The sequence below is a fragment of the Biomphalaria glabrata genome, chromosome 15 (genome assembly GCF_947242115.1).
Source record: "Biomphalaria glabrata chromosome 15, xgBioGlab47.1, whole genome shotgun sequence".
Taxonomy (NCBI): domain Eukaryota; kingdom Metazoa; phylum Mollusca; class Gastropoda; family Planorbidae; genus Biomphalaria; species Biomphalaria glabrata.
The window spans coordinates 28,178,604-28,200,355 of record NC_074725.1 but is presented as its reverse complement, the minus strand read 5'-3'; the positions used below and the strand labels follow the sequence as shown (position 1 = coordinate 28,200,355).

The window sequence follows — 21,752 nt, the reverse complement described above, 5'->3', positions numbered from 1 at the left end:
ACGCCAAACCCGAATAATGGACAATTTTAGCATTGTTAAGAATAACTTTTAGTTATACTCGATTCTGTAAATTTTGCTTCAAGGTTAATTAGTGTAGCCATATAATACTCGCCATTTAGATCTATTATTAGTAAAGGTAACAAGATACCTGGAATTCGCTGTATATCATGCAGTTTTATTCGTGGCAACAAAGTTCAAAATGAATACAAAGAGATACATCTGTGCGGCAAAAATATTTTTAAAATATCTAGGTTTAGTCTTTGTGATAAATTTAATCCATAAATGTTGATTAAAAAAGACACCCGTTGACATTATTTGTCAATCAAATATATTAATTTATCTATTTACAAATAAATTTCGGACACCCATTTGGGGGCCCCCCCTAGGTGGGGGCCCGGGGGGATTTTAAAATTCTCCCCCCCATCCCCCCCCCCTTAGTTACGCCACTGGGGAAGGATGGAGGCCGTGGATTGCAGAACATCTTCAAATTGTGTAAGACGCAAGTTTCAAAAAATACGGTCAATACTGCACGCCTCCAGCAATGAGCTAGTTTCCTTCCTACGCAAATACGACTATGATGCGACCCCCCTACACAATGTTGATGTTAATGTCGGTCTAGACGACGTAGGACATGAGATTCGCCAATGGGAAGAAAAAACTTTCTCATAATTTATATACAAAAAAAAACTGAGATGGAAAAACAGCGAAAATATGGGAACCATGGCTTGGAGATTAAGCGTTTATGGAAATTATCTAAAACAACAATACACCCCATTGTTATATCAACCGAGGGGATAATAACAACTGACCTCACAGATACCATTCCTACGAACATTCTCGTTGCCTGTCAGAGGGCGGTACTGCTGCAGACCTGCCACATCACCAGAAAATTCCTCAGTGGAAACTGATAAAGGGACTACGATGAATTTTGTTTCTCTTTAGCGAAACTCGATCCTGGCAGTGCCAGAGAATAAATACTTGTTCTTTTCTAACATAATAATAATAAATGGTAAACTTGCACACAGGCACACACATACATACAAACATACAACCAAATATAAAAATATATTGTAAAAGTCAAGTATTCTGCACAAATGTTTTATTTGCAACATAGAAACAGTCTAAAAAAGTACAAGAGTCTTACAGTACTCTAGCGCTTAAACAAGTGAGATACATCATTATTATTTTACAGTAAACAACCGTGGTCATTCCCAAGTGTCATTACTACACAACTAGGCATCTACCACTAGCAAGGAGACAGCTGTAACCAGATGCATACAACAGATGCATACAGCTGTCATCAGCATATATAATAACATAATGAGCATACATAATAACATAATATCCATACATAACACATCGCTAGGATAGGTCCACACCAGAGAGAAGAGAATTAATTGGTCATTAGATAGAAAAATATCTAAAGCCTTGCGGATCGCCCTTCCAATTAGAGGTGTCCACCCCCGAAACCCCCCCACCGCCCTCCACCAGCTGTCGCCGAGGAGAATAGAGAGAGAAAACATCCTCAGGACCGCAGTGAATGAGCCAGTAGACGTAGGTCCCTCCGTCCTAATAAAAGAGATCATGCATGGAATCAATTGAGCTCATTTATGTGGGCGCCCATTTAGTGCAGGCGCCATGGGAGGGGATGGAGGTGTTGTAGCACAGGGAGGAAGGAGAACATAAAGGGGGGCGGACGGATTGGGGGGGGGGATACGCCCTGTCATTAAAAAGGTCTACTAATGCAATCCCTATTTACTCACAAAATGACCACGCCAGTGTCACAGGTCAATAATATTCTAAGTGTTGAAGCCTACACAGTTTCAGAAAACTTTAAGGGACGATGAAATTAGAAAAAAAAAAAAGCTAAGCGTTTTTGGGGCGGAGCTAAAAGCATAAAAAAAAAAACATTATACTATCCCCCTCCTCAAGCGTCGTTTAAACAGATTTTATAATAGAAATCCATATATTCCCTTTAACTCTCCCCCCCCCCCCAAATGTAAGTAAAGTGTGGTATTTTGTTTCGTTATCAGTCCTAACATGCCATACGTATTTCATGATCTGTCTTTTTAGACTTTCTTCACTGTACATAAACCCAGACCTCATCCATAGACATATATATATATGACCTTATCCTTCTAAACAGTGCATAAACCCAGATCTCATGCTTCTAAACAGTGCATAAACCCAGACCTCATCCTTCTAAACAGTGCATAAACCAAGACATCATCTTTCTAAACAGTGCATAAACCCAGACCTCATCCTTCTAAACAGTACATAAACCCAGACCTCATCCTTCTAAACAGTGCATAAACCAAGACCTCATCCTTCTAAACAGTACATAAACCCAGACCTCATCCTTCTAAACAGTGCATAAACCCAGACCTCTAACTTCTAAGCAGTGCATAAACCAAGACCTCATCCTTCTAAACAGTGCATTAACCCAGACCACATTATTCTAAACACTACATTAATCTAGAACTAATTTTTCTTTAGAGAACTAAAGGCCCAGAACTTCTGGTTCAACATTGTGCATAAACCTAGAGCTCATTCTTATGTACAAAACATAAATCCGAAATTCATTCACTAAACATTACATAAACCTACAATCTTTTTCTTGTTTACAGCACATAAGCTCAGACTTTAGACTAAGCTTCAATCTCATTCCTTGTTGGTCGATATCGAAGGCGTAATTATTGGGCTGTTGTTTTTTTTAAACCAACTCATTCGTCAAGAAAAAATAAGAAAGAAAAAAAAAAGTTTTTTTTAAAACTTATCAAACATTCTTTTACCTTTTAAAATAAAATAAAATGTTTTCATATAATATCAAAATATTCAGCCGCCTACAAACTGATACCCAGGTGATCTTTATAAAATCAAAACAAAACAAAAAATTATCGTATCAATGGTGTCAGAAGTACACAAGATGGTAGTATCGATACTTTAAAAAAACATGATCGAAATCGTCAAGGAAACCTGTCATGTCAGTATCGATAAAGCATCGAGTCGATGCTGTCAAAGGGATTTAAAATGATGGGAAAAAAACAACTGATGAGCTAATTATATAGCCTATAGTGTTACATAGCTAAGGATATAATAATCAGAGCCATGAGATGGGTCACCCGCAGTCTCAACATGGACATGCCAAAATGGAATGCTAAAAACAAATAAAACAAACACAGAAATTGTAATAATAGGCTAGACATTTACTATCACAGAGATGTAGCAACTAGAAACATGAATGCAATTGTATGTATATCCATAAATATAATGATAAGACTTGTGCTTCAGAATAGTGCAATAGTTTACATAACAAAGAAGTCCTAGCCACATCCAGAGCAGATACAATCGCTAAGAAATAATGAGGGACAAATTCGATGTCTGCTCAAAAGTAGACTCTGGCGACTAAAACAAAAAAAAACTGGATGACTAGGGCAGCACTGATATAGAGATATAGCTTGAATGTTCAATATTAGACTAGGGCAGCACTGATATAGAGATATAGCTTGAATGTTCAATATTAGACTAGGGCAGCACTGATATAGAGATATAGCTTTAATGCTCAAGATTAAACTAGGGCAGCACTGATATAGAGATATAGCTTTAATGCTCAAGATTAAACTAGGGCAGCACTGATATAGAGATATAGCTTGAATGCTCAAGATTAAACTAGGGCAGCACTGATATAGAGATATAGCTTGAATGCTCAAGATTAAACTAGGGCAGCACTGATATAGAGATATAGCTTGAATGCTCAAGATTAAACTAGGGCAGCACTGATATAGAGATATAGATTTAGTGTTCAAGATTAAACTAGGGCAGCACTGATATAGAGATATAGCTTTAGTGTTCAAGATTAAACTAGGGCAGCACTGATATAGAGATATAGCTTGAATGTTCAATATTAGACTAGGGCAGCACTGATATAGAGATATAGCTTTAGTGTTCAAGATTAAACTAGGGCAGCACTGATATAGAGATATAGCTTGAATGTTCAAGATTAAACTAGGGCAGCACTGATATAGAGATATAGCTTTAATGTTCAAGATTAAACTAGGGCAGCACTGATATAGAAATATAGCTTTAATGTTCAATATTAAACTAGGGCAGCACTGATATAGAAATATAGCTTTAATGTTCAATATTAAACTAGGGCAGCACTGATATAGAGATATAGCTTTAATGTTCAAGATTAATGTCCTGAATTCGTATTTTGGTATAAATATAGGCTTTCTATTCACTACTTGGGACCGCTAAAGTGTCCATTTACCCCAAGCATTGTGCTGGCCGTACAAGCGTTCTCACGAGTCGTCGGCCCGAAAAAAACAGAGAGCGCAGGGGCGTAGCAAGATACCCATGGCTCCGGGATCAAGAAAATATTGTTGTCCCCCTTTCCCTTACTAAGAACCTATAAATTTGAGTGTGACCAAAAATAAGGGTCATCCTGTGTGTGTCGGTACATTTCCGAAAAGATTCCAATAAGTTACCAACTTTAAAAAGGAATAGTATCATGAAAATCAATGCTACGGGTCTCCTTATAAGTAATGACTATATTTTGATTGCCCCCCCCCCCCTTCGTGGTTCGCTGGTAGTCAGGAGCCCGGGGGCAATAAGCCTCATGGCGTCATAGTTTCTACGCCATTGCATGGGAGCCAAATGCCACAAAGTAATGTTGGGCAAGTGCTCTTTTTCAAATTGCCCAAACCGTTGGTTGTCTGGGAGGCAATATATATATATATATATACATATTACGTTTTAAAATGTAGACATCCCATAAATACACACTAAGTTGAAGCATTCTGTAACATCTTGGTTGAAACTAGGTTACAAACTATAAATCTCACTGGACTGCCGACTCTATGGGCCACGCCTCTAATTTCCTTTCAGTCAGGTCCCGTAAAAAACTAGCGTCCCTAGAGACGTGGGCTTATCATTTCCGGTTGGATTGGATAATGAACAGAATTGTTCAGCTATCACAGCATACACCACGTTACTATCATGAGGATGTTGTTTGTTATCGATGATGCTGCATGGGTAGATCTAAGTGGACGCAAGTTGATGTTTCTTTAATTATATTAATTAATAATTATATTTTATTTAAATTGTTCGAATATTTGCGTCTTACAGAGCATCCTATTAGATTTTGTTATTTGTTATGTGTTACGCTATGGTTCAAATTCCTATTGTCAGGCACCTAGCGTAGCGACGCAACCTAGGTGACGCTGACGGGCTATGAACGCGTGATTTAGTGACGTCATGGATTGTTTGGTTTAGTTTGTTGATATGTTGTTGTTTTTTTTGGTCCATTATGGAGCGCAAGCATCTTTGGCGAAAGCGTTAAAGTAATCTTAGTTGTTTTCTGTATAATACCAATGTCTCAGATCCATATAGAAGAATAGGGAGAACTACTGCTTTGTATATACGAATTTTTGTAGGCAGGAGAAGCGATATATTCAACCAAACTCTCGCAAGGATTAATAGTCCAAAAGCACTGCTGGCGCTGGCCAGACGGTTATCAACTTCCCTTTAAGCGATGCGTCATTTGATACTATGCTTCCTAGATAAGTGAAGTGGATACGCCTGCGCTGCTTGTGGCAAAATATGTAGGTGGAAGCTGTGGATGCGTAGCCACGGGAATTACTGCATTCCTCATTAATCTTTCGACTCGGAAGACAAGCCTTATACTATGTTTAAAAAACAACAACAGTTGATATCAGGACTTCAAGGTGCAAACATTGATTACTGACAGAGACAGGACTGAAGCTTTTTAGGTATTAGACATTGATGACATTATTATGACTTATTTCTTCACTTGCTCTTGTGATGGTCTTTGCCTAGAGCTTGCATTGCCGGTACAAGACACTCAGCCACTTCCTGAGGAATCGGTGGAAGTCAGACTTACAACGGCATAGCAAACATTACGCTATATATATATATATATTATCTTCATCAACAGATGCCTGAGAAATATCCTAAAAATACACTGGTACGACAAAGTAGAAAACACCAAACTGTGGGAGATGAGTGGGCAGAAAAATATAGAAGTGCAGATCTTAGAGAGAAAGTAGGGATGGATTGGTCACACCCTTAGAAAAGATACCAACAACAGAGCTAGGCAGGCCTTAGAGTATAAACCCCAGGGAACAAGGAAGACCAAAAAGAACATGGCAGTGTACTTGAAGAAGCAGAGAAGACCGGGAAGAGCTGGGACACCATCAAAAAGCTAGCAAGAGACCGTGGAGAGTGGCGTGTTTTTGTCGAGGCCCTATGTTCTACGAGGAACTCAAAGGAGTGATGATATATATATATATGTGTGTGTGTGTGTGTGCAGCCAGTTCTATAATATAAGGAGATTCTCAGTGTTTGCTATGTACAACTAAATAAGAGAGAGGTGACATCATGAGTCCACCACACAAACGAGACAATCGTAACGAACGTGACCTTGACATTAGCTCATCTGAAAGAATGTATTCGTCACTGACTCGCGAAGCTAAAAATAGGCATGTTAAGAACTGGAGGGGAGGTGAACGCAGGTGTCAAGGCCTCGGGGATGCAGTGTCTCCCTATTGACACGACATTTCACGAACGGTTCAAATTCTAAATTGGTTCAGGCGCCGTCTGACAAATGAATGTTTGATCCTTGCGCAGAATTAACATTTCTTTATCGTATGGAGCCCTGACACTGCTGGAGAGATGGGCGTGGCGGGGGTGAAGAGGAGTGTAATTATCTAACAATTATGCGTCGACCAATTGTAACTGATGAAACTGTCACGTGTTTGTATTGAGACGGTCTCGTTTATTTCCCCCCCCCCCACACACACACACTTTCCGTGGCTTCGTATATTTCAAAACGCGCCTGTTTAATGTTTAAGCATGTTCCAGCAAGATACTGATTGATGCTTAACATTACCTTACTAGTATTTAATACTGCCCTTCCAGTCTACTCTACTATACTATAAATCAAATAAGAACATAAAACTAAAATGTTATTTAACTTTGGTTAGGCCAATAATAGAATATGCATCCTCCGTTTGGAACCCCTCAACTCAAGAAAACATTAAGAAACTGGAACAGACACAAAATAGAGCAGCGAGATTCATAACAAACGAATATTCACATTTGACTAGAGTAACACCTTTAGTAAAATAACTAAATTTGGAAAGCCTTCAGGATAGAAGACTCAAAAGTACATAGCAATTATACATAAAACACAAATACAAAAACAGAATTTAATAAAATACTCAAAAAGACACAAAGATAAAGACACATTCTTCGTCCCATATGATAGGACAAATTTGTACAAATACTCCTTCTTCCCTAGTGCTATTAGAGCATGGAATGGGTTGCCTGAGCTAGCCAGGAAAACCAGTGACTTGGCAGAATTTAAGTCATTGGTTAATATGCATGACTAAATGCATGACGCGTAGGACGTAATCATCTTCTTTTTTTGAAGTAACGTCTGAATTATATAAAATAAGATAAGAAGATACTCTAGAATAGTATTTAATACTGCCTGTTCAGTATTCGCAAAATTTAGTCTTATCCCTTTTTATGCGGAGGCCAATTTTGGGTGCCTAATAACAAACCATCGGGGTGCCTACCGTGACGTAGCGTGCCTAAAAGGAAAGGCAGGGAGCATTTCCCAAAGGCTGCAGCCTATTCGGACAAGCCAAGCCATTGGACTTGAGACAAAAATACACCTTCTTAACGCAATCGTCAGACCAACAGCAACATATACACGTGAGACATGGAAGTCATCTGCCTAAACTTGAGTAAAGACAAAATGGATTTTGGGAGTCAGTTATATAAGTCGGGTCTCAAACAAGGAAATCCTATGCCGAACTGGGAGTCGACCACTTAGTGAGGTTGTGACAGAGCGTCGCATGAGGGTTTTACGGGGCATGTTCTCCTACAAAATGAATTACGCATACCAAGAGTTGCGATGACATGAAGGTCAATCAATGGAAAGTGCCAACAGGGACTTCATCGTCTAACTTGGCGCCACACTTTCATGGAGAACCTCAGAACAGTGGACACCAGGTGAGAGAAGGCTTCAGACATTGCCAGTGACAGATCTTTAAGGAGACAGCTTGCCGCCAAATGCGCCGAATGGCTCGGGAAGATCTAAGTAAGTCTTTCAGTATTACCGTTGCGGTGCCTCAACAAGATGTAGCAGATGATCTGCTACTAGGTGTGAAGATTGATGACGTGGAAGACTTTTTCTCCTCATCAATATAATTGAGTGTGGGTGTATGTGTGCAGTGTACAATGTCAAGGTTATGACGCAGACTGTTTTGATCCTACGCCACAGAAACGAATTAACAGGCCATATGTATCTACGCGTGGGAAGCGTTTACTAGCGGGCCTTTCTATTACAAGTTTACTATTAGGCCTTTCTATTACAAGTTTACTAGCGGGCCTTTCTATTACAAGTTTACTAGCGGGACTTTCTATTACAAGTTTACTAGTGGGCCTTTCTATTACAAGTTTACTAGCGGGCCTTTCTATTACAAGTTTACTAGTGGGCCTTTCTATTACAAGTTTACTAGCGGGCCTTTCTATTACAAGTTTACTAGTGGGCCTTTCTATTACAAGTTTACTAGCGGGCCTTTCTATTACACGTTTACTAGCGGGACTTTCTATTACAAGTTTACTAGCGGGACTTTCTATTACAAGTTTACTAGCGGGCCTTTCTATTACAAGTTTACTAGCGGGACTTTCTATTACAAGTTTACTAGCGGGACTTTCTATTACAAGTTTACTAGCGGGACTTTCTATTATTCGAAAAAAATAGGGACAAAGGGAGGGGGACTGACAAAATAAACAATATATAGAAGGGGGAAACATCAACGGGGGCAGCCGGGGGATAAAGCTAGTGTTAGGTATACAAAATACAAAAGCAGTCAACTTGCAATATAGAAAGTCTGTCAACTTGCAATATAGAAAGTCTGTCAACTTGCAATATAGAAAGTCTGTCAACTTGCAATATAGAAAGTCTGTCAACTTGCAATATAGAAAGTCTGTCATCTTGCAATATAGAAAGTCTGTCAACTTGCAATATAGAAAGTCTGTCAACTTGCAATATAGAAAGTCTGTCAACTTGCAATATAGAAAGTCTGTCAACTTGCAATATAGAAAGTCTGTCATCTTGCAATATAGAAAGTCTGTCAACTTGCAATACAGAAAGTCTGTCCACTTGCAATACAGAAAGTCTGTTATCTTGCAATATAGAAAGTCTGTCATCTTGCAATATAGAAAGTCTGTCATCTTGCAATACAGAAAGTCTGTCCACTTGCAATACAGAAAGTATGTCAGCTTGTAATTGAACAGTTTGCACTTCATGCCCAAATAGTGTGTATGTGTGTGTTATTGTGTGTGTGTATGTTTCTTCAAAAAGATCATTAGCTCAAGGTTTCAGTGATAAGTATAAAAAATTCATGAGCTTTACCCTAATTCCTCTCACACACACACACACACAAACAACATCTCTTACACCCCCCTTCTCCCAAACACCTCTGGTGGCGTCTCGGTTAGCCAAAGTGTCAAAAGTTTAGCTCCCCCGTTGACTAAGTTAGTCGCCGGTTGACTAAGTTAGTGGCACTGAGAAGCCGCAAATGAAGGGGAAGCAGGAAAGACACTTCCAGACACTTCTAGTACACTTTTTTATTTATATATATATATATATACATTTAGGGGAGGGGTGTCGGGGAATAGGGATGCTCCGTCTTGTGTGTGAAAGTCTGAAGCCCAGGAAGCTGCCCAGTCGAACGGTGTGTGTGATAGTTTGACACGACTTCAGACACATTTATAGTCGATCAATAAAGAGGACGAAGGAAGGGGGTGGAGGTGGGGAAGAAAAAGAGGGGCGTGAGAAAAAAAAGGAGGGGGGGGGGAAAGAAAAAAATGGCGGGGGGGGGGGGGAGTTCCAGAAATATCTACAACGATAAAACAGGAAACCTTTGCCCCGTGACTTGTCAAGAAGCAGACTTCACCAATAGAGACAATGTGAGTTAATGAGAACATGAACAGGTTCTAATCCGAAACGAAACAAAACAAAAAATGAAACTGGACATTTCTAGAGCTCGGCCTGAAAGATACAATTTGCAATGTTCTTCTCTTCTACAGACACGACAAGATCTTTCATTAAAAGGCTATTTAGTCGTGATGTCCGTTTTAAACAAAGCTCTTATTCGTAGGATGGGGGGGGGGGAGGGATATATTTTTGTATTAAATCAATCTTTTTTTTTCTCTCTCTCATTAATTCAATACGTTAAGGAGGTCGGGTCAGGTCCAGTCTATCCGTCCGTCTCGTTCGAATCATCCTTCAGCCAACGACGGAGCTGGCAGGGTTTGAATCCAGGATACTGAGACCACCGAACGACTCCAGAGCGCAAATCATACGACCAGGCAGCCATCCACGATTATATCACCCACAGACACACAGTCACACACACACAGCCATACATAGACAGAAAGATACAGCCACACACACATACACACACAGTCATACATAGACACACACAGCCAGACACACAAACACACACAGCCACACACACAGCCATACACACACAGCCACACATTAGAGAGACACACACAGCCTGACAGACAGACACACACAAACAAACACACACACACATACACAGCAGCAACACAGCCATACATAGACAGACACACACAGTCATACATAGACACACACAGCCACACATAGACAGACACACACAGCCATACATAGACAGACACACACACACACAAACATACAGCTACACACGTTTTGAAGGAACGAACTATTTAAAGAGACACACACAGCCTGACATAGACAGACACACACAAACAAACACACACACATACACAGCAACACACACAGCCATACATAGACAGACACACACAGCCATACATAGACACACACACACACACACAGCCATACATAGACAGACACACACAGCCACACATAGACAGACACACACAGCCATACATAGACAGACACACACAGCCATACATAGACACACACACAGCAACATACACAGTCACACACACACAGAGCCACGCATAGACAGACACACACAGCCACACACACACACACAAACATACAGCCACACACGTTTTGAAGGAACGAACTATTTAAGGCGGGAAAAACGAATAAATTAAAAAAAAAAGAAGTACCATGACTATTGAAGAACAAAGCCCAGAAGGAACATGTAATCAACTCAAGCATTTGTGAACACTCCAGTTACATATTAAGACTGTGCTGTCTAAACTGAATGAATGGAGACGAGATCCTAAGTCACTTTCCAGTAAAGAAGAGTTCCAGCCTAGACTAGGTTTGATTGGTTAATTCGTCCGAAGATCTGGCTGAACGGAAGGGCGGTCACTCATCACCGTAATCGATATCAAAGTGCTCAGCCCAAGCCGAGGAGAAATTGCCTCCCTTTCTTTCTTGACGCCAAAACCTACTTTACGAGTATCGCCTTGAGTAATGGGAAGAGGGAGGGGGGGGGCTAGAGTGGGGGACCCAACCAATATGTTGTCTTGGGGTCAGCGTTAGTGAAAAGTACATGTAGGCCCCTACTTAATTTTGTAGTATGTCTTGTGATGTTGCTAGTTCAGGCTGTCTTGAAGTCAACCAATTACTCTGCAATCGTTTGGGTGTAATTGTTCGGGTGTATTACGTGCAGTTGAACTACAACACAAACAAGAACTGGCACATCTATTGTAACAAGTGAAGAGATGTAGTCAAACGATGATGAACAAATTTACATAGATTTATTCTGATAAAAGGCCACAGTAGAAGTCTCTGTCACTAAACACGTCGTTACCCTGGAGTGTTCTATCGCTAACTCATTTTCCGGTCTCTAACCCAACATATCCCAAACGTCACTAGTCCCGTTCAATATGCGTCTACTATGGTGCGTCGCTAAATAACTAAAATAACTAACCTATATAAATAAGGTGTCTAACAGATTCCTCCCCCCCTTGAAAAAAAAATATGTCAATATTTTTCCACTACTGTCAAGTCTTACAAGGGCATTTTCAATTTAAGGGGAAGACCACAAACATAAAATCTTGACATCTTCATCTTGACATCTTCATCTTGACTTGACAGTTCCTCATATTCATGTCAATGTTCATAACAGTTCATAACATTCCAAAATCATCTTCATTAGTACACAGTTCATCATAAAAGAAAATGTGGCATCTTATGGGCACGTCACACGTCACAAATGGTCTTCACTGGCAGTAATCTGATAAAATACAATATTTCAAAAAAAAACAATTATAAACTTTATTTACACATTCAATAAATTTTTTTCTTACCACCCTTTTATACGCTTTTGTCCATTTTTCTTTTATACTCACCCTTTTCCATAGAACTAACTTTCGTCAATGATATATGAAGTGATTCACACACAAAAAAAATATCCATACTTACTTTTAAATGCTTAACATCAACTTTACTTATCTTCCTTTTTCATAACATATAAATGGTGTCAATATATTAATATACATTACATACTCAATATAATCATAGTTTATTTACAAAATTATTTCATTTCAATGTCATTCTAGACAATAGATCAGCTACAATATTCACAGATCCACTAATAGCTTTCACTTCAAATTTATACTCCTGTAGTGCTAAGAACCATCTATAAACACGACTGTTTTTCATGCTCTTTTGCTGTATATACTGAATAGGTTTATGATCAGTTAATAATATGAATTTCCTTCCTATTAAATAGCTCTCTAGCTTAGTAATTACCCATATTACAGCTAAGGCTTCTCTTTCAATGACACTATATTTTTTCTCTGCCTCTGACAATTTTCTGCTTACATATAATATAGGATGTAAGTTATCATAGTTCTGCATTAAACAACCACCAATAGCATTACCAGATGCATCAGTTGTGACATAAAATATTTTGTCTTTATCAGGTAGTCTTAATATTAGTTCATGACTAAAAACATCTTTAATTCTGTCAATAGCTTTCACACATTCCTCATTACAAACTACTTTTTGAGGTTTTCCTTTTTTAAGTAAGTCATTTAGTGGATTCACTATTTCTGCTAAGTTCTTTATAAACTTTCTGTAATAATTTATTATTCCTAATATGCTTTTAATTTGTCTTTTTGTTGTAGGTATTTCAATATTAAGTACTTTCTTTATGTTATCTTCAATAGGGCTAATCATGTTGTTATTTACTTTATGTCCTAAGAAAATTATTTCCTCCAATCCTATTTCTACTTTTTCTGCTTGAATTGTAAGTCCACTTTCTTTTATTATTTTGAACACTTCTTTTACATCTACCAAATGTTCCTCCCAACTATTATTAAAAATACATATGTCATCCAAATAGCAAATAACATTTTCTTTGTTTCCAATTATCATGTTCATCATTCTATTAAATGTGGCAGGTGCATTTACTAATCCAAAACTCATATAATTCCATTGAAAAATACCATATGGTGTTACAAATGCTGTGTAAGGTTTTGCATTTTCTGTTAAAGGTATTTGCCAATAACCTTTAGTTAAATCTAATTTAGTAAAAAATTTTGCTCCATTTAATTTATGTAAAATATCCTCTATATTTGGCATTGGATATGGGTCAAATTCTGTGATGTTGTTAAGTTTCCTATAATCAATACATAACCTTATATCTCCATTCTTCTTTTTGGCTATCACAATTGGTGAAGCATAAGGAGATGTTGATGGTTCAATTATACCTGATTCTAGTAAATTGTCTATTTCTTTCTTTACTTTGTCTTGTAAATGTAGCGGTATTCTATATGGCTTAAGCTTGATAGGTTTTGGATCTGTTACTTTAATGTCATGTTTAATAATATTAGTTTTTCCTGGTATACTGGAAAAAATTTCTTTGTATTCCTGTATTATTTTAGTTATATCTTTTGACTTTTCCTTAGTTAAATTATTAAGATTAATCTTTTGCCAAGTTTGATTCTCTTTTGTTTCTATTACAGGTATTTCCTTAATATCATTTTCATTGTGATTTTCATTTGTTATTATCATCAAGCATTCTTCTCTTTCTGAAAATTTATTTTCTATTTCCTCCTGAATGTTTTGTATTAACTCATCTTCTCTATCATGATACAGTTTCAAATTATTTATGTGATATGTTTTAATTTTCCCATTTATTTCAATTTGATAATTCACATCACTAATTTGTTTTATCACTTTAAATGGACCTTTCCATTGTTTACCAATTTTATTTTTCAGGTCATTTATCAATATTAATACATTGTTTCCTACTTCTAGTGTTTTCAATTGTCTTTTCTTATTTAGATTCTCATGAGCACTTTGTTTGTACTTCTTATTGTTGTTATATGCTTGAGTCCATATTTCTTTCAATTCTGTTGTGATTGTTGTTTCACTGTCATTATTTAATTTATTCTCATTGTCTATTAGATTTTCTTTGAAAACATCTAATTCATCTCTAGGTTTTCTTCCATGTATTATTTCATATGGTGAAAATTGTGTTGCTTCATGGATGTTGTTTCTATGAGCAAATAGTATATAGTTAATGTAATGATCCCACTTGTTCTGATTATTCTGAATTATCTTTGTTAGTGATCTTTTTAATGAACCACCATATCGTTCACATAACCCGTTACTCTCTGGGTGGTAAACCGAAGAGTATATGTGTTGTATATTGTATTGTTTAGTCCATTTCTTAAATTGTTCTGACTTAAACTGAGATCCCTGATCACTCAATATAATTTTAGGTATACCATGTCTTGTAATTACTTTTTGAGTTATGGCATTAATGATATTCTCTGCACTTGTATTTGATAATGGAATTGCCTCTGGGTATCTACTAAACATGTCTATTACTGTTAGAATGTATTTGTTATTATTTTCTGTTTGAATTAAAGGACCTATTAAATCAATAGATACTTTCTGAAATGGTGCTGTAGGTTCATCCATTTCTTGAATAGGTGCTTTATTCACTAGGCTTTTGTTAGATCTCTTTTGACATATGTCACATGAGTTTATGTATTTATTGATTGTTGCTTTCATTTTGGGCCAAAATACTTGTTTTGACAAATTCCTATAACATTTCTTTACTCCCCTATGTGCTGCTAAATTATTATCATGTGTCATGATTAAAACATCTTTCCAATATTTCTGTGGTAAGACAAGTTGTTTTATTTTCTTGTTATCATTACTTGTTTGTCTAAACAATATTTTATTCTCTATACAAAATTTCTCCATTGGATTATTATTGTTTTTATCTGATATTCTTGAATAAATTTTCCCAATAATATTGTCATTCATTTGTTCTAATGCAAATTTGGGTGTTGTTTCTTTTTCACTTTGAGATATTTGTGTTTCAAGACTATTTTGTGTTTCATTTTCTATCTCTTTTTCCTTAACATCTGTATTTTCTATTTGTATTACATTACTGGTTTCTTTTTCTTTATCATTACTAATTACATTTATTGTATTTTTCTGTTTCTCATCTTGTTTATCCATTGATCTTGTTATTACCATACTTGTTATATTTTGTGTTTCTATGTTTTCATGATTTTGTCTTATGTTTTTGTATTTGTTTTGCCAGTCTTCTAATTCTTTTCTTGAACATTCTTTAACTCCTTTTATGTTTCCTACTAACATATCATATCTCATTTCTGGTATTGCAATGCCATCACAATAACCAGTGAAAAATGGGGTTTCAATGTACACCCTTATAGCTTTAAATTCCCTTACGGTGCCATCTGCTAATTCTACTTTCCTAGTAAACCCTTTATACCAATGAGGTTTGACAAATTTAGTTTTTACTGCCAAAGTGTTACAACCTGAATCCCTGATTAATTCCACCGGAATTCTATCTACAAACCCTGGGTACACTGCAAAATTGTTCCTATTTCCTTCCATGAAATATATCCTATCTGTACCTTTATTTTTGTATTCCCTACTGTAACTCCTATTTCTATAATTTCCCCTGTCATTCCTATCTCTACTCCTATATCTACTGTTATTTTGTTCATTGTATCTATTTCTACTTCCAGATCTACTATTCCCTCTTCTACAGTTAGCTGCTATATGACCTTTTCCTTGACATTTAAAACAGGTTATTTCACTATATTTTCTATTTCCACTATTTGATCTGTTTCTATTTCTACTTCTATCAACATTTTCTTTGGTGTATCCTATTAAATCTACTTTGCTCTTATCCCTATCAGAAAATGGTTTATTTGGATAAGCATTTTTGTATACTCTCATTATCTCTGTTATTTCATCTATAGTTTTGGGGTTTCTTTCTCTAATAAAAGATTGTAATTGAGAATCACATTTATTTACAAAGTTGTCCACTAAAATAAAATTTTTTAATCCCTCATAAGAGTTATTCACTTTTTCTAATTTTACCCACTTATTGAAAAAATCCTTTTCCATATTAATGGTAGTTTGGGGTTCTATTTCTAATGATGGTATATTGTCAAAGTATTTCTTTCTAAAAGTTGTAGCATTATGACCATAGGCATTTAATAACTCTCTTTTTAAAACCTGATAGCTATCATCAACATGATGGTCATGATTTTGGCATATTGTTAGAGCTTGACCATGAACAAAGTCTATCAGTATTTCAGACCACTCTTCTTCAGGCATATTAAATGTAGACATTTTTGCCTCATATCTTTTCAAAAAATCACCAATGTCATCCTTCTGTTCATCAAAACTTTGTATCTTTCTCTTTAGCCATGTTTGTGAATTATGGTTGTCTCTTTGTGTGGTATAATTATTTGAGTTATTTGTGTTATTTCCTTGTTCAGTTTGAGCTCTGGCTTGTGCTGCATCCAATCTCATCTTCTCCATTTTAGCTTCATGTTCTCTAATTTTTTCTCTTTCTTTGTCTTGCCTTTCTATCTCTTCTTTCTGTCTTTGACGTTCTGTTTCTTCCCTCACAACTTGCTGTACATAAGCTGCTAAGTCCTTTCCTTTTAACTCCATGGCCTTTCCATCCTGCATAGCTGTTTCCTTAACCTCCTTAAGGTCCACATATGATGATGTAGCCATTGTATTTTATATTTTATATATATTTTTACTTAGCCTATATTGGTTATGGCTATACTTTAAATTTATTTTATATTTAGGTTTTTACACACTTTTATACCAGTTTTAAGTGTTATGTCTCTATCTATAGATTTAGTAAATGAGTAAGTCTAGTCTGAGTTATATTCAGATCTGTATATTAGATCTAGTATCACACAAATTTAAATCTAGTATAGTATAGTATGTATAATAATACTATTTAGATCTATAGTTATCAAGAGCACTATGACTTTTAGATCTAGTATGAATAACTATGATTAATTTTAAAATTTGATGTGACTGAAGTGTCTAGAGACACTAGAGAGTAGAGTAAATTCAAAGACTGTCTAGAGTCTAGATCTAGAGTAGATTATGGTTCTATTCAACCATATGAAACAAATATATGTATACAATGTCAAATATATCTTCAACAAGATATATATATCTAGAATGTACTACCTTCATTCATTTTTCAATTAATGATAATATTCCAAATTCGAGTCTAGATAATCAAATGTACCAAAGAGATGTACAAAATGTGTAGATCTATATTTAGCCAGACGACAGTGTTTGACTACATAGCCAGTTTCGGCATTATTCTCATGGCAAAATCATATTTGATTTTAACCGCTCAAACTAAAAATTATTTTAGTCTGATTCACAGTAAAAGAATCCTACCCGCACTTTCTATCATTAAGTGAAAAAAAATACAGATCTAATTAAATTAATAAAAATAAATAATTTAAAATAATATAAACAAATGAAATAATTAAATGAGACTATCGCTATGGGTTGGGATATGACAATATGGCACACAATGATGACGTCACGAAGTAACCAGGCAACAACGGATATGACGTTTATACAAACAAAACAAATTACAATCCTAAACGTATAATATAGCTTTTCATCTAAATTACGTCTTCTACCCCGACGGGTTTTAAGGCGCACCACCTGATTTTACTCAGGCTAACGTACCAAATTTAGACAAAATCTATTTCTAAGGGCAATCTAAACATATACTAATAAGAAAAATGGCACTTAGCTTTTGATAAGAAAGATCCCTTTGTTCGGACTCCCGAATATGCTAGATCACAACAAATTCCACTGCCTCTCTTCCAGTTCTGACTCTGTTCTCCGGTGCTACCAGTATCCCACGTAATGCCACAGATGTCCTGATATGCCACAGCAAAATGTTCCAGTTCCTTCGACGACTGTTGATGACCGTATGTGTAGTTCCGACGACTTTGTGTACACAGTTACTGACGAATAGGTTAACGGTTCTCCTGGCGATGACTTGACTTGTGTAGACGACTACTGACAAATAACAGTCTCTTGACGGCAACTTGATCTGGACGACTGGACGAATAACGACTTTCTTGACGATGACTTGATCTGGGCTGACGAATAACGACTTTCTTGACGATGACTTGATCTGGGCTGACGAATAACGGTTCTCTAAAATAGTTCACTGCTTCTGCTGCTACTCTGGTAGTACGACGAAGTTTGCTGTTGTACTCTGCTTCACTAGACCAAACTGTCCAATGTAGACTAGGTGAAACCAAGGTCACCTCCGACGACGTTCCGTTAGACGATTAACGGTTTTCAACGAAATTAAGTGGATGTAGCTGTTTCCACAACTTCACTGCTAACAAGTCTAGGTATGGTCTAGACCGACGAATACTAAATATATCAATATTCAGTAATGATACATACAACTTTACTAACCTTCCAAAGGTTAAACACAGTGACCGTTATAAAAATGGCAAGCAACCGGTTCAATGAGCAAACTGCTCCACAAGAATCTCTCCAAGGGTAAGACGACAGAGCGATTTAGTTAGCTACCAAACTTGTAGTACTCACAATACTTCTGACAGCGGGCAAACTGTCCTTCTCGAAACTGACGAGGTAAAACTTGATACTCGATGTGGCTCCTATGACGAAGAAAAAATATGTCCAACAGGTTCACTAACGATCTCTCACCCGTTATGAACGAACGGTTTCTCTGGTTGTAGGTCGATTCAGCATATGAAGATCAGGCTTTGATAATATACTGGTTAAGTCTACTCAACCAGACGTTGCGATGATTACTGTCCTGACGAAGGTCACCCTGAGTTAACGGCTCGTTGAACGTGCGATCAAACAGGCGACGACTGCTTGTAGATCCAGAACAAAGTCACACTGCGATGCTGCTGTGTTCAGCCGTACTCCGATGAAATCTTATAACTTCGAGTGCACGACCCTCACCTGAGTAAACGTTCTGCTTCGAGGTCCGGTTCGATGTTCGGGCTTCGGGCGTCGGGGGTCGCCACTGTGATGTTGCTAGTTCAGGCTGTCTTGAAGTCAACCAATTACTCTGCAATCGTTTGGGTGTAATTGTTCGGGTGTATTACGTGCAGTTGAACTACAACACAAACAAGAACTGGCACATCTATTGTAACAAGTGAAGAGATGTAGTCAAACGATGATGAACAAATTTACATAGATTTATTCTGATAAAAGGCCACAGTAGAAGTCTCTGTCACTAAACACGTCGTTACCCTGGAGTGTTCTATCGCTAACTCATTTTCCGGTCTCTAACCCAACATATCCCAAACGTCACTAGTCCCGTTCAATATGCGTCTACTATGGTGCGTCGCTAAATAACTAAAATAACTAACCTATATAAATAAGGTGTCTAACAGTCTTCAAGTTAGATGAAACTTGCATGGACGTAACAGTAGATCTAGATCTAAGTCAGCACTATGTATTTCAGGGCACGGAGAGTAAGAATTAACCATTCTTAGGGAAGCTAATTTGAGTTGAATTATCATAGCTATACAGTTTGGGCTTTTTCGAATTGTTAAATTAATGAAATTCTACATTTTTTGCTAAATCTAGTGTACTAAATTCCTCTTGAGCTAACTGCAATGCTGTTTAGCACCAATCTTGATTTGTTAACATCTGGAAACCGGTATCGGTCTGTCAACTTGTGGAGGTTTCTCTACTAATAATTTGGAAAAAAATTTATCATAGTAATTAACTTCATTTGGACCTTTCAGCCTGTATACAATGGCGCAAGACACACGACTTATACACAACGTGCTAATGACTAGAGTGATGTACAGGAACATTTTTTTTTGCGTTGATTAGCCCCGTTCTAAATACACAATGCTGCTGGACATAAGAAAACATTTACAATAGGTACTCAGTCAGCTGGTCAACAATCAATCCAAACCAATCCCAGTGGCGCTACAGCCCATGGAGGGCTCTGGCCTGCTTTAACACATCCTTCCATTCAGATCTCTCCTGGGCCCTTCGTCTCCATGCCCTGACCCCAAGCTGCTTCAGATCTGCTTCTACATCATCAATCCATCGCATTCGGGGTCTGCCTTTGGGTCGCCTGCCTTTTGGTTTTTGCCTGTATACAATTTTCGCTCCTCTGTTATCTGACATTCTTTCAAGGTGACCTTCCCAACGTAGGCTGTTCTTTTTTTATTTCCGTCACTATTGGTGGGTCTTCATACAATTGATATATCTCATGGTTAGTGCGTGTCCTCCACCCTGTTTCATAAAAACATTTAGCATTATGTTTCTCGGAATTTTTGGGCTTCCATAGAAACTAAAGACAGCTCCTTTCAAAAGAATCTCAAGTTCAAGGACTTCGTTATCGCATGGCATGTATAACACTTGTGTACGTACAATGTGTCTACAAAAGTATATTTTCTTTTTTTTTCTATTCAAATAAAAAGCACCAATTATTTGTCAATTTACATTTGCTTAATGAAATAATATCACAAAATTATGTTGGTTCTTTTCCTACTTTTTGTCAGCTTGTAAGCGCAAATTTTGAGGTTTTCTTTAAAAAAAAAACAAAAAAAAACGCACCAACAAAAACATTTAACTATTATGTTTCTCGGAAATTTTGGGGCTTCCATAGAAACTAAAGACAGTTCCTTTCGAAAGAATCTCAAGTTCAAGGACTTCGTTATCGCATGGCATGTATAACACTTGTGTACGTACAATGTGTCTACAACAGTGTATATTTTTTTCTATTCAAATAAAAAGCACCAATTATTTGTCAATTTACGTTTGCTTAATTAAATAATATCACAAAATTATGTTGGTACTGTATCCTTTCACTAACAAAAGCATTTAACACAATCACATCGTAAAATAAGTTTGTACTTATATGTCTACATGCCGTCCAAATTTGCTGTAAATGTTTTTGTGAAAATGTACTTGAAAGGAAGTGACTCAATAAAATGATAGTTTTCTAGCACGACGTGAGGCGATATGAATTGACATTTGTCACGTGCACATTATTTCGCCAATAAACAACGGTATTATTCATTAAAAAAACAACAAAAAACAAACTATTATGTTTCTCGGAATTTTGTGGCTTCTATAGAAACTAAAGACAGTTCCTTTCAAAAGAATCCCAATTTCAGTTCTCTTGTGACCGCATGTATGATACATGTGTCCGTACATGTGTCTACACCAGAGGACAACAGACAACCCAATGAGCATCAAGTTTGAACAGTTTCCGAACAATGTTAACTTTAATTGTTGTCAAAACATGGAACTTACTGTTTTGTCTTATGTGTACGGTATCTGGCAATGTAATCTTCTACTGAATAAAAAAAATGTATCCATAGTCACAAAGGCATCTATCCAGTCACCATTTCGTCCATCCATCCGACACCATTCGTTATAGAAGGCCTCAATA

The 21,752-nt window shown here is 36.9% G+C and overlaps 1 protein-coding gene and 1 long non-coding RNA gene across 2 annotated transcripts in view; both read right to left on the bottom strand.

The window, feature by feature from the left end:
• Positions 1 to 21,752, bottom strand: part of LOC106060275 (uncharacterized) — a 295,644-nt gene that overhangs the window by 66,504 nt on the left and 207,388 nt on the right. The window lies entirely within an intron of this gene.
• LOC129923101 (uncharacterized) lies at positions 11,744 to 20,974 on the bottom strand. Its single transcript, XR_008775024.1, has 2 exons — positions 17,504 to 20,974; positions 11,744 to 12,239 (listed from the first exon to the last, which is right to left on the bottom strand). It is a non-coding gene; the product is annotated as an uncharacterized LOC129923101 (long non-coding RNA).